We start from the raw sequence: 10989 nt of genomic DNA on the forward strand, positions 1-10989 counted from the left end.
GAGGATGGACAAGTGACACTACATCAGTACACCTGCAACATGTCACAGGGACACAGATTAGAACACATTTGCTGTTTACAACAAGGCCTAGTATGCATCCAACGCATTGCACCTTTGTCATAGGGACATGATCCTCTGGGGGAAGGCCAAAAGCAGAACGTGCCATTGAAAGGACACAGGTGGAATGCGGGCAACTACACAATCAATGATCCAGGCTCACACTGTGCATCACACCCACCCCTCCTGTCTCAGGGCACTGCTGGGAGTGATAGGCCCCCACCCCACCTGTCTCAGGGCACTGCTGGGAGTGATAGGCCCCCACCCCTCCTGTCTCAGGGCACTGCTGGGAGTGATAGGCCCCCACCCCACCTGTCGCAGGGCACTGCTGGGAGTGATAGGCCCCCACCCCTCCTGTCTCAGGGCACTGCTGGGAGTGATAGGCCCCCACCCCACCTGTCGCAGGGCACTGCTGGGAGTGATAGGCCCCCACCCCTCCTGCCTCAGGGCACTGCTGGGAGTGATAGGCCCCCACCCCACCTGTCGCAGGGCACTGCTGGGAGGACTCTGCACCCACCCCTCCTGTCTCAGGGCACTGCTGGGAGTGATAGGCCCCCACCCCTCCTGTCTCAGGGCACTGCTGGGAGGACTCTGCACCCACCCCTCCTGTCTCAGGGCACTGCTGGCAGTGATAGGCCCCCACCCCACCTGTCTCAGGGCACTGCTGGGAGTGATAGGCCCCCACCCCTCCTGTCTCAGGGCACTGCTGGGAGTGATAGTCCCCCACCCCACCTGTCGCAGGGCACTGCTGGAAGTGATAGGCCCCCACCCCTCCTGTCTCAGGGCACTGCTGGGAGTGATAGGTCCCCACCCCACCTGTCGCAGGGCACTGCTGGGAGTGATAGGCCCCCACCCCTCCTGTCTCAGGGCACTGCTGGGAGTGATAGGCCCCCACCCCACCTGTCGCAGGGCACTGCTGGGAGGACTCTGCACCCACCCCTCCTGTCTCAGGGCACTGCTGGGAGTGATAGGCCCCCACCCCTCCTGTCTCAGGGCACTGCTGGGAGGACTCTGCACCCACCCCTCCTGTCTCAGGGCACTGCTGGGAGACATCAGGCATTCCCCCCCCTGGGACCCCCCTACAGTACATAGCATGTGTGTCACACCTGGACACAATGGCAGAAGTCACAGTCACAAAAATGGGACACAGTCTGTGGCAGTGGACACTGCACTCACCTGATAACCTGGTCGCCCATACAGCATGGGGTACCGTGGGAGGATCACATCCACCAAAGCCATGTTCTCCTCCAGGGTGAATGGCTGTGACCTCTCCACAGCCCTTGACATGGTTCCAGGGAATCAGTAGCTGCAGCTGGGTCGTGGAATACAGAGATGTGCAGGCAAGTGCTCCCTCATGGGACCTGGCTGCCTTATATCTGCCTTGCTGGCCCATCTCATGCACAGGAGTACAGAGTGATTGGTCACTCACATTTGCATCCTATGTTTCCTCCAATCCCTTCAAACCTAGCAGTCTGTGGGTTCTCTATCGGTTTCATTCTCCTGCATGATGTCAGCCCCACAAACACATTGCAACAAAGTAGAAGAATTCCAACTGACTTCTGCTGTGCACCTTCCAGAACAATTTCGAAATTTGAACTTGGTCTCCATGACAACCAGCATGCATGTAGGCCTTAATACTTGTCCCCTATGTAATTTTCAGCGTCACACACAGGTACGGTGCGTTTCGGGGCCCTAGGGCACCCCAAATGCATTGCAACGGCCCCTACACGCGTGCCTACGTTCACTATCATTATGGGTCTCCTCGCGTATGCGTACTCGTAGTGATAGTGAGCGTACAGGCGTGTGTACGGGCCGTACCACTACGACTACGCATACGCGAGGACACCCATAGTGATAGTGAGCGTACAGGCGTGAGTACGGCCCTATCACTATGTGTGGCCTCGCGTATGCGTACTCGTAGTGGTACGTGCCGTACACACGCCTGTACGCTCCCCATCACTATGGGTGGCCTCGCGTATGCGTACTCGTAGTGGTACGGGCCGTACACACGCCTGTACGCTCCCCGTCACTATGGGTGGCCTCGCGTATGCGTACTCGTAGTGATAGTGAGCGTACAGGCGTGTGTACGGCCCGTACCACTACGAGTACGCATACGCGAGGCCACCCATAGTGATGGGGAGCGTACAGGCGTGTGTACGGCCCGTACCACTACGAGTACACATACGCGAGGACACCCATAGTGATAGTGAGCGTACAGGCGTGTGTACGGCCCTATCACTATGGGTGGCCTCGCGTATGCGTAGTCGTAGTGGTACGGGCCGTACACATGCCTGTACGCTCGCCATCACGATGGGTACACATACGGCAGCACTCCCATAGTGATATGGGAACGTACACAGGCCATCTTCGCAGCAGTACAGCGGTTTTCACACATCACAGTGGTGACAGGCGGCACACAGGTAGGGATAGGGCGGACATACTTGTCCATGGATGGACATACTTGTCCATGGATGGACATACTTGTCCATTAATTGACATCAAGGCATCATCTGTGCATTACTACATGTGTGGGGCACAGGTGTGATGGCCTGTGATGTGGCACATGACTCCTGAGTGGAGAAGGCACCAGATGTATGATGAGATGTGTACAGATGTACTGTGTGATGGTGCAATGTGTGCCAGGCATGGCCTTGACTCCTTTGACATGTGTGCATGTCGTACTGCACACTTGGGGTGAGCGTCACTGGCATGGCACGGACACCAACGCACGGAAGTGTCCCCTGATGCCCGGTACAGGGGTTATTACACCTGACTTGTCACTACCCACGGTGCACAATGTGACTATGTCATGTATGTGTGGGGGCTTCCCATCAGGTTGATGTTGGAGCACCCTCAAAAGCTGCAGCCGTTGCAGCAACCAACATGTGTCTGTGTGTAGATTGTCATTGCACACTGTTCCGCACACCATGCCACATGTGGTATCGGATGTGAGGTGCACATGTATGCATGGGACACGGAGTAGCGTGACAAGGACATGTCGGCATCCTCACAAGGAATGTGTGGTGAGTCATGACATGTGCACCTTCATGGCAAGGTGTGTGGGCTGTCCTAGTGTAATGTCATGTGACCTGTGGCTCCAGTGTTCCGCTACCAGTCTCTGCAATCGGCATCCTACTGCTGCTGATGTGTGGGCGTATGTCACTCCTGTCTTGCGTCTGGCTGTTCACTTGCACTGGGACACAGCTATTCCCATGGCGTGGCATGGGGAGGTTCTCAATCTCCGTGTGTAGCTGGGTCTTGGTAGGAGTGTCACCTGGCAGCCATACCTGTCCTGGGCATGTAGCACATACCTGACTCCCTATGTAGCATATGTGTATTGACAGATTAACATGTGCTCAGTACATATGATTTGTTGTCGTAGTGCACTCACTCTTCCTTGTCATTTCCAAATTACTGCAGAGCGCCGCCTCTTGCCCGACCAATTCCGGACTTGGCTGCCATGCAGGAGAATGACAGCATCCGGCTCTACCGCTTCACCCAACCGTTGATTGTGGAGTTGACGGCGAGACTGGCACCACACCTGCAACCGCAGCACAGGTATCCTACGGCACTGACACCCCAGCTGACGGTAATGGCTGCCCTACATTTTCTTGCCACGGGTACCTTTCAAAATACCATAGCTCATGTTGGTGGCATGTCCCAGAGCATGTTCTGCCGTGTGCTGCATGATTTCTTAGAGGCCATGTTGATTCACCTGGATGACTTCATCAAGTTCCCAACACCTGAACAGATGACTGCGGTCAAGCGTGGATTCTATGCCCTGGGAGGGATGCCCCATGTCATTGGGTCCATAGATGGGACACATGTAGCTTTGGTACCACCACACGCACGGGAGGTGGCGTACCGCAACGAAAGCACTACCACTCCATTAATACCCTTGTGGTGTGTCAGGCCAACATGGTGATTTCACATGTCTGTGCTCGTTTTCCAGGATCAGCACACGATGCCTACATCATGAGGCGTAGCAGGATGCCTGAAATGATGATGCAGCTGCGCAACGAACGGGCATGTGTTGTTGGTGGGTACAGTCTGTCTGTCCTGTATTTTGCATAACCTACCAGCACGACCGCTTCACCACTTCTAACGATGTCCATGTGCTTCCCATGTAGGGGACGCTGGCTATCCCAACATGCCTTGGCTGCTCACACCTCTCCGCAACCCCATCACGCCGGCCCAGCTCCGCTACAACACCGCACATGGCCGGAAAAGGTGAGTGATCGAGAGGACGTTTGGCCTGCTGAAGAGCCGATTCAGGTGCCTACACAAGACCGGCGGCGCACTCCCATATGCCCCGGCGAAGGTCTGCAAGATCTTCATGGTCTGCTGCATGCTGCACAACATGGCAGTTGAAAGAGCTGTGCCACTCATCCTGAATCAACATGACGAGGACCATCCACCCGTGGAGGACGAAGGGCTTGGCAATGGGGCTAGTGATGTGGAGGATGTGGAGCCGCAAGAGGACATCCGGACTCGGCTCATACGCGACTTCTTTGCTTAGTGGTGAGTACCAGTGTCTGAGTGTGCACGCATTGGTCCCCGTGTGGCATGTGTTGTGATGTGTGTGTCCACCTGCATGTATGGCCCGTGAGTCAGAGGTGTGTGTGGGTGTGTCACTGGAGTGATGGTGGCAGTGATGGTAGTATTTCCCCAGTCATAATTGTGACCTAGCATGTTGTCATCCATACATGTGTCGAGTAAATGCACATGCAAGTGGCTGTGCTTTTTGTGGCTGACTTCTTGTGTGTCTCTCTTCCCCAGGTACTTGCGCATGACGTCTGCTGCTTGCATTGTTGTGGCACTGCTATTCCTCATGGACATGACATCGTGGGCTGACTCAGCGTTACAGGCACGGACACGTTTGGAAGTCTCCATAGGGTAAGGGATGCATCTGGTGTGTATTGGGTGTGGCAGGTGTTCACGATGTATGCACACTGGCCCTGTCGATGTTTGGTTCCTCTGCAGCCATGTAGCATCAGCATGGGACAAGACATGCAGCTGTGTACACCTGAATAGATGGTCTGCCTGGTAGACAGTCATCAGTGATGGGATAGGGGATTGTGATGATGGCATCAATGTGTGTGACACTGCCCTCGGACACATACGGTTAGCATTGGCTTGACATGGTGTGGGACTTCCACATCAGCGGATCTATGGTGTATGGCAGTCTCTCCGTGAGCAGCTGTGGGTGTTTAGCTGTTAGCCGACGCTTGTGTGCCAGTTCCATGGCTAACACGCATTTGTGCTACAGAAGGGGGGTGCCAGTGTTGGACCCACATGTTACTCCACATGATGTGTTCATGTGTACTTCAAGTAGCCTCTGCAATCCCAAAAACATAACTAATCAAGGTGTCCATATGCCTCCAAGGTGCCTCTTCTCAGTCAATGCTGGTGTGTTGCCACGGTGCATCCAGCATGTCTGGCATGGTATTCCCTGATTGTGGCTATGTGTCAATGTGTCGAGTAGCAAGATGCAAGCTGTGTGTGTGGGCTGAGACTGTGTATTGGGCATGATGTCCATGACTGTGTGGGTATTGTGACATGTGCCATCCCCATGCATCCAACGTTGTCCAGGACCCCATTCTCTGCATCCACCGGACTCAAGCTTGCAGGACATGGTTCTGCCACCTGTCTACACATACCTGGGTGCCCCCCAGGACACTGGACTGGATCCCTGACCTCTGCGCATGACTGTTGCTGTACTCAATGTGTCTGTCAGCACGGTTGTTCGGCCACCCCCTCAGCTGGTTGGGCCCATCACGGGTGTGTATGGTGCTCCATGTCTGTCTTGCCTAATACACTGTGACCCATGTTTCCTGTGCCAGACTCAGGCCCCAGGGTGTGGATGGTTGAAGACAAAAGATGACTCAGGCATGTTTAGACTTTACATGACACATGTTAGGTAATAATGCAACCAGCAGGCATCTACTCTTCATAGTGTGATTTATTATTGGGGAGGGGGGGGGGCAAAGTGAGGGGCTTTCCGGGAGTTTGGAATCCAAAGTTCAGTAGGGGAGTTGGTGTCCTTGCCATTTGAAATCCTCAGAGTCCATGCCACAGTCTTTGTCAACATTGGTCAGACAGTGACCAGCAGGGCCAAGTGGCAGAGAATGTCTCTTGATGCTGTGATGCTGTTGCTCCAGTGGGCCAGGTGCCAGGCCAGGTGTCCTGGGAGATGGTGATGTAGCGCCGTCCCTCACGGTCCTTTCCGTGGACGACCCGGCCTCCTGCGGGGACCCTCAGCAGCAGGCCATGACGACGTCTGGGATGCTCCATCGGATGTTTCCTCCTCCTCCTCCTGATCCCTCCCTGTGGGTGGTGATGTTCTCCGCCTTCTGGCACAGGGAGGGTCGGCCATGTTGTCGGCCATCCGACGGAGTGTATCGTGAATCCCCTGGAACGCCATCACTTGCTCAGCCGTTCTGTCCTCCATCCTCCGTTGGTGTCGCAGTAGACAGGCATGTTGCTGGGCCTGCTGGGTCTTTATCTCATCGAGGGTCCCCTTGATCTCATTGAGGGTGGACACAACCTGGGCCATGCCCGTGGTGTCCTGCCGGTATGTGTCCATGATGTTTCGGACATGGGCAAATACCGGTTCCCCAGCCAACTGGTCAGGCTCGCGCCTCCGCCGTCCTCCACTCCCACCACCCCTGCCCACTTGCACCTGGCCTGCCCTTGTGGGTACATCGGGTCTCCGGGACCCCTGAGGGGTGGCATTGGCGTTGTCACCTGCCTCCTCCTGTGTGCCCGGGACACCGTGTCCCTCCTGGCCAGCCTGGCTGCATTGTGGTGTTGGGGCAGGGATCCTGGGTGTCTCCTGGGATGTGGCAGGAGTGGGGGTGGTGGTTGGCACAGTTGTACCTGATGCAGGTGCTGCAGGTGGTTGGACACCAGAGGTGCCAGGTCGGTCGGGGTCGTCCACAGAGTGGTGAGAGTGGTCGCTGCCGGTGGGATCGGGCTCCCGCAGATCCGGGTCCTGTGAGTCTTCCCCCCCAGTGTTGGGGGGTGAACCACGACGTTGACCTGTGTGTGAGAGAGACAATGTTAATTTTGGTCCATGCAACATCCATGTTTCATCTGTTTCAAAGTTGGGACATTTCCTCTTGGAATTGGGATATGTCTTGCATTCCACTCACAGTGCACTTGTGCATGGGTGTGTCCCTTGGGCACCACTTTGGCCCCTTTAACTATGTGTGGCACGGTCTTACTTGCTGCGTCAAGTGTGACTGCAGTCAGCAGTGGAGTGGGCATGTGTGGCGAGCCATGCATTGGCGCCTTCCGTGTAGCACTGTACATGTGCACATGGAGTGGATCCACACACTTATATGATCCAGGTAGCTGTCGTTGTGCTCATGAACAGGTTGTGACATGGCCCTGTGATTTGCCATGGGGAAGAGGGGGGGTTCTGGGACTGGCCACCCTTGTCTACATGCACGCAGTCTACCTGCTGACGAGCAGACATTCGCACACGCCACACGGCTGATTTGCTCTCCCTGTGTCTCGCTCCCTCTCTGTCCCCCTCTCCCTCCCTCTCTGTCCCCCTCTCCCTCCCTCCGTGTGTCACCCTCCTCCCTCTGTCCGTCTTCCTGTGTCTCCCTCCCTCTCTGTCCCCCTCTCCCTCCTTCTCTGTCCCCCTTTCCCTCCCTCTGTGTGTCACCCTCTGTCACCTCAGGCCAGCTTCCTGGGCACACACTGTTAGCAGATCTTTGAATGGGCCTTGGCTTGTTGAAGTGAGTTTGTTTCTGATGTCCAGGCACCCATTGGGTGTAGTGTCTGTGTGTGCGCTGCTGCTGTGGTGGTGTGTGCTGCCACTCTTTCACAATGTTGGCTGTTCATTAGCTGCTGTCATGTGCAAAACAGTGCCTTCACCCCCATGTGTTGATGCAAGGCGTCCACCATTTGCTGGCAAGTCATTCCTGTGTTGGGACACACTGTTTGTCTGGCTGTGACCTGGGCCATATGGGCAGAGGGCATTGTTGTCTGCTTCGGAGTTGCACTATGTGATTTTTGGTGCCCAGCCTCCCGCCATCCGGGTTACCGTGTCATGTGTTGGTGTCTTCTGTGGCCTGTGACTTGACATTGTCCAGCTGGGTGCATGGGGCATGGTGGCAGCAGTGGCATGTGCGAGTTCATGGAGTGTGGTTGAGTAATGCGATGGCTTGGGGTGGTTGCGTGCCTGTTAGTGATTTTGGTTGTGGATGCCATTCCCCCCATGTGAGGTGCGTTGTTTGTGTACTCACCCGGGTCTCGGAGTCCTTCTAATCCTTCGACTGCCTCCACCGGCAGTATGGCCATCACCCTCTCCTCCCAGGGCTGGTAGTGTACGGGTCTGCGGGAGGGCCCTCCTCCGGTGGCGATGGCCTGGTCGTGTTCCTCCTGCCTCTTGGCTCGGACCCTCCTCCGCAGATCGTACCACCTGTTCTGGCATTCCTGCCTGGTCCTTCTGGTGTCCCCAACAGCATTCACAGCATCGATGATGGTCTGCCACATGGCTGTTTTTGCTACCATGCTGGTGTTTCTGACCAATGTTCCAAAGAGCTGTGGCTCGACTCTGAGGATTTCATCAACAAGAACCTCCAACTCTCGGTTACTGAACTTTGGATTCTTGGTAGTGGGCATGGTGAGGGGTGTGGGTGTGGATGGTGGGGGGGGTGTGTGGATGGTGGGGGGGGTGTGTGGATGGTTGTGGGTGTGTGGGTGTGGTTGTGCAGGTGTGTGTGTGTGTGAATGTGATGAGGGTGTGTTTGTGAAGGTGGTTGTGTGGAGATGTGCAAGTGTAAGGTGTGGTGAAGCTTGTAGTAAGGTGCTGTAAGTTGTCTGTGGTGTCTGGCAGCAGTGAGTCTGTTGCAAAGGCTCATGGTTTGTGTGTGTGGGCCCTTTTTATTGGTCCATTGGTGGGTGTGGCTGTGTTTGAAGTTTGGGTGGGTGTGTTATAAGGAGTGGTGGTGTTTTGGGCCTCTGTTTGTTTTTGGCAGTTGCAGGTCAGTGAAGGTGTGTTTTTTAGTGTTTGTTGGCCATGTTTAGTGGCTTTGTGCCATTCGAATAGTGTATTCTTGTGTTGTTTTGTTTTGTCCTGGTTGTGTACGTGCGTTTTGAGCGTGTGTACGGTGTGTACATGGGCCATTTGGTTGTACGGTGCTGTCCTTGTGTGTGGCTTGGCACGACTCGTACATGCGGTTGTGATGTTGGGGCATGGGGTGCGCTCCGTACTTAGCAGGTTGTGGTGGGGGTACGACTCGAACGTACTGGGGTGTACATACACGGGTGGGGGTTCGACACGTACAGGGGTGGGGTAGGACTCGAGCGTACTGGGGTGTGGGTACACGGTGGTACGACACGTACAGGGGTGGGGGTAGGACTCGAACGTACTGGGGTGTGGGTACACGGTGGTACGACACGTACAGGGGTGGGGGTAGGACTCGAACGTACTGGGGTGTGGGTACACGGTGGTACGACACGTACAGGGGTGGGGGTACGACTCGAACGTACTGGGGTGTACATACACGGGTGGGGGTTCGACACGTACAGGGGTGGGGGTAGGACTCGAACGTACTGGGGTGTGGGTACACGGTGGTACGACACGTACAGGGGTGGGGGTAGGACTCGAACGTACTGGGGTGTGGGTACACGGTGGTACGACACGTACAGGGGTGGGGGTAGGACTCGAACGTACTGGGGTGTGGGTACACGGTGGTACGACACGTACAGGGGTGGGGGTAGGACTCGAACGTACTGGGGTGTGGGTACACGGTGGTACGACACGTACAGGGGTGGGGGTAGGACTCGAACGTACTGGGGTGTGGGTACACGGTGGTACGACACGTACAGGGGTGGGGGTATGACTCGAACGTACTGGGGTGTACATACACGGGTGGGGGTTCGACACGTACACGGGTGGGGGTAGGACTCGAACGTACTGGGGTGTGGGTACACGGTGGTACAACACGTACAGGGGTGGGGGTAGGACTCGAACGTACTGGGGTGTACATACACGGGTGGGGGTTCGACACGTACAGGGGTGGGGGTAGGACTCGAACGTACTGGGGTGTGGGTACACGGTGGTACGACACGTACAGGGGTGGGGGTAGGACTCGAACGTACTGGGGTGTGGGTACACGGTGGTACGACACGTACAGGGGTGGGGGTAGGACTCGAACGTACTGGGGTCTGGGTACACGGTGGTACGACACGTACAGGGGTGGGGGTAGGACTCGAACGTACTGGGGTGTGGGTACACGGTGGTACGACACGTACAGGGGTGGGGGTAGGACTCAAACGTACTGGGGTGTACATACACGGGTGGGGGTTCGACACGTACACGGGTGGGGGTAGGACTCGAACGTACTGGGGTGTGGGTACACGGTGGTTCGACACGTACAGGGGTGGGGGTACGACTCGAACGTACTGGGGTGTAGGTACACGGGGGTATGACACGTACAGGGGTGGGGGTACGACTCGATCGTACTGGGGTGTACATACACAGGTGGGGGTTCGACACGTACACGGGTGTACATACAGGGGGGGTGTACATTAACGGGGAGTACGACTCGAACGTATGGATGCTGGGGGGTGTGTTTGGCGCGTATGCGGGCACATATCTCCATGGTTGCAATGGGAGTTCGGTGCGGACGGTGTTTTTACCATACGGTTGTGAGTTCGGACGCACGGGTGGGATCGTGATTCCTCGGTCGGACTTGACTTTTCACGTTTGTACGGTAAATCGTCCGAGGACGTGACGGACACATTTTCCGACCCGAGGACGTGTGGGGAATGATTCCGAATGCGGTTCGTATGGACTTTTTACCATGCGAATCGTGATTACCAGTTCGTACGGAACTTGTACGATTCGTACGGTAAAAAGACCGGATACGAGTCGCACGGGGATTTTTTCTACCGGATCGTAATCGGCACCCC

This window comes from Triturus cristatus, chromosome 9 (genome assembly GCF_964204655.1).
Source record: "Triturus cristatus chromosome 9, aTriCri1.1, whole genome shotgun sequence".
Taxonomy (NCBI): Eukaryota; Metazoa; Chordata; class Amphibia; order Caudata; family Salamandridae; genus Triturus; species Triturus cristatus.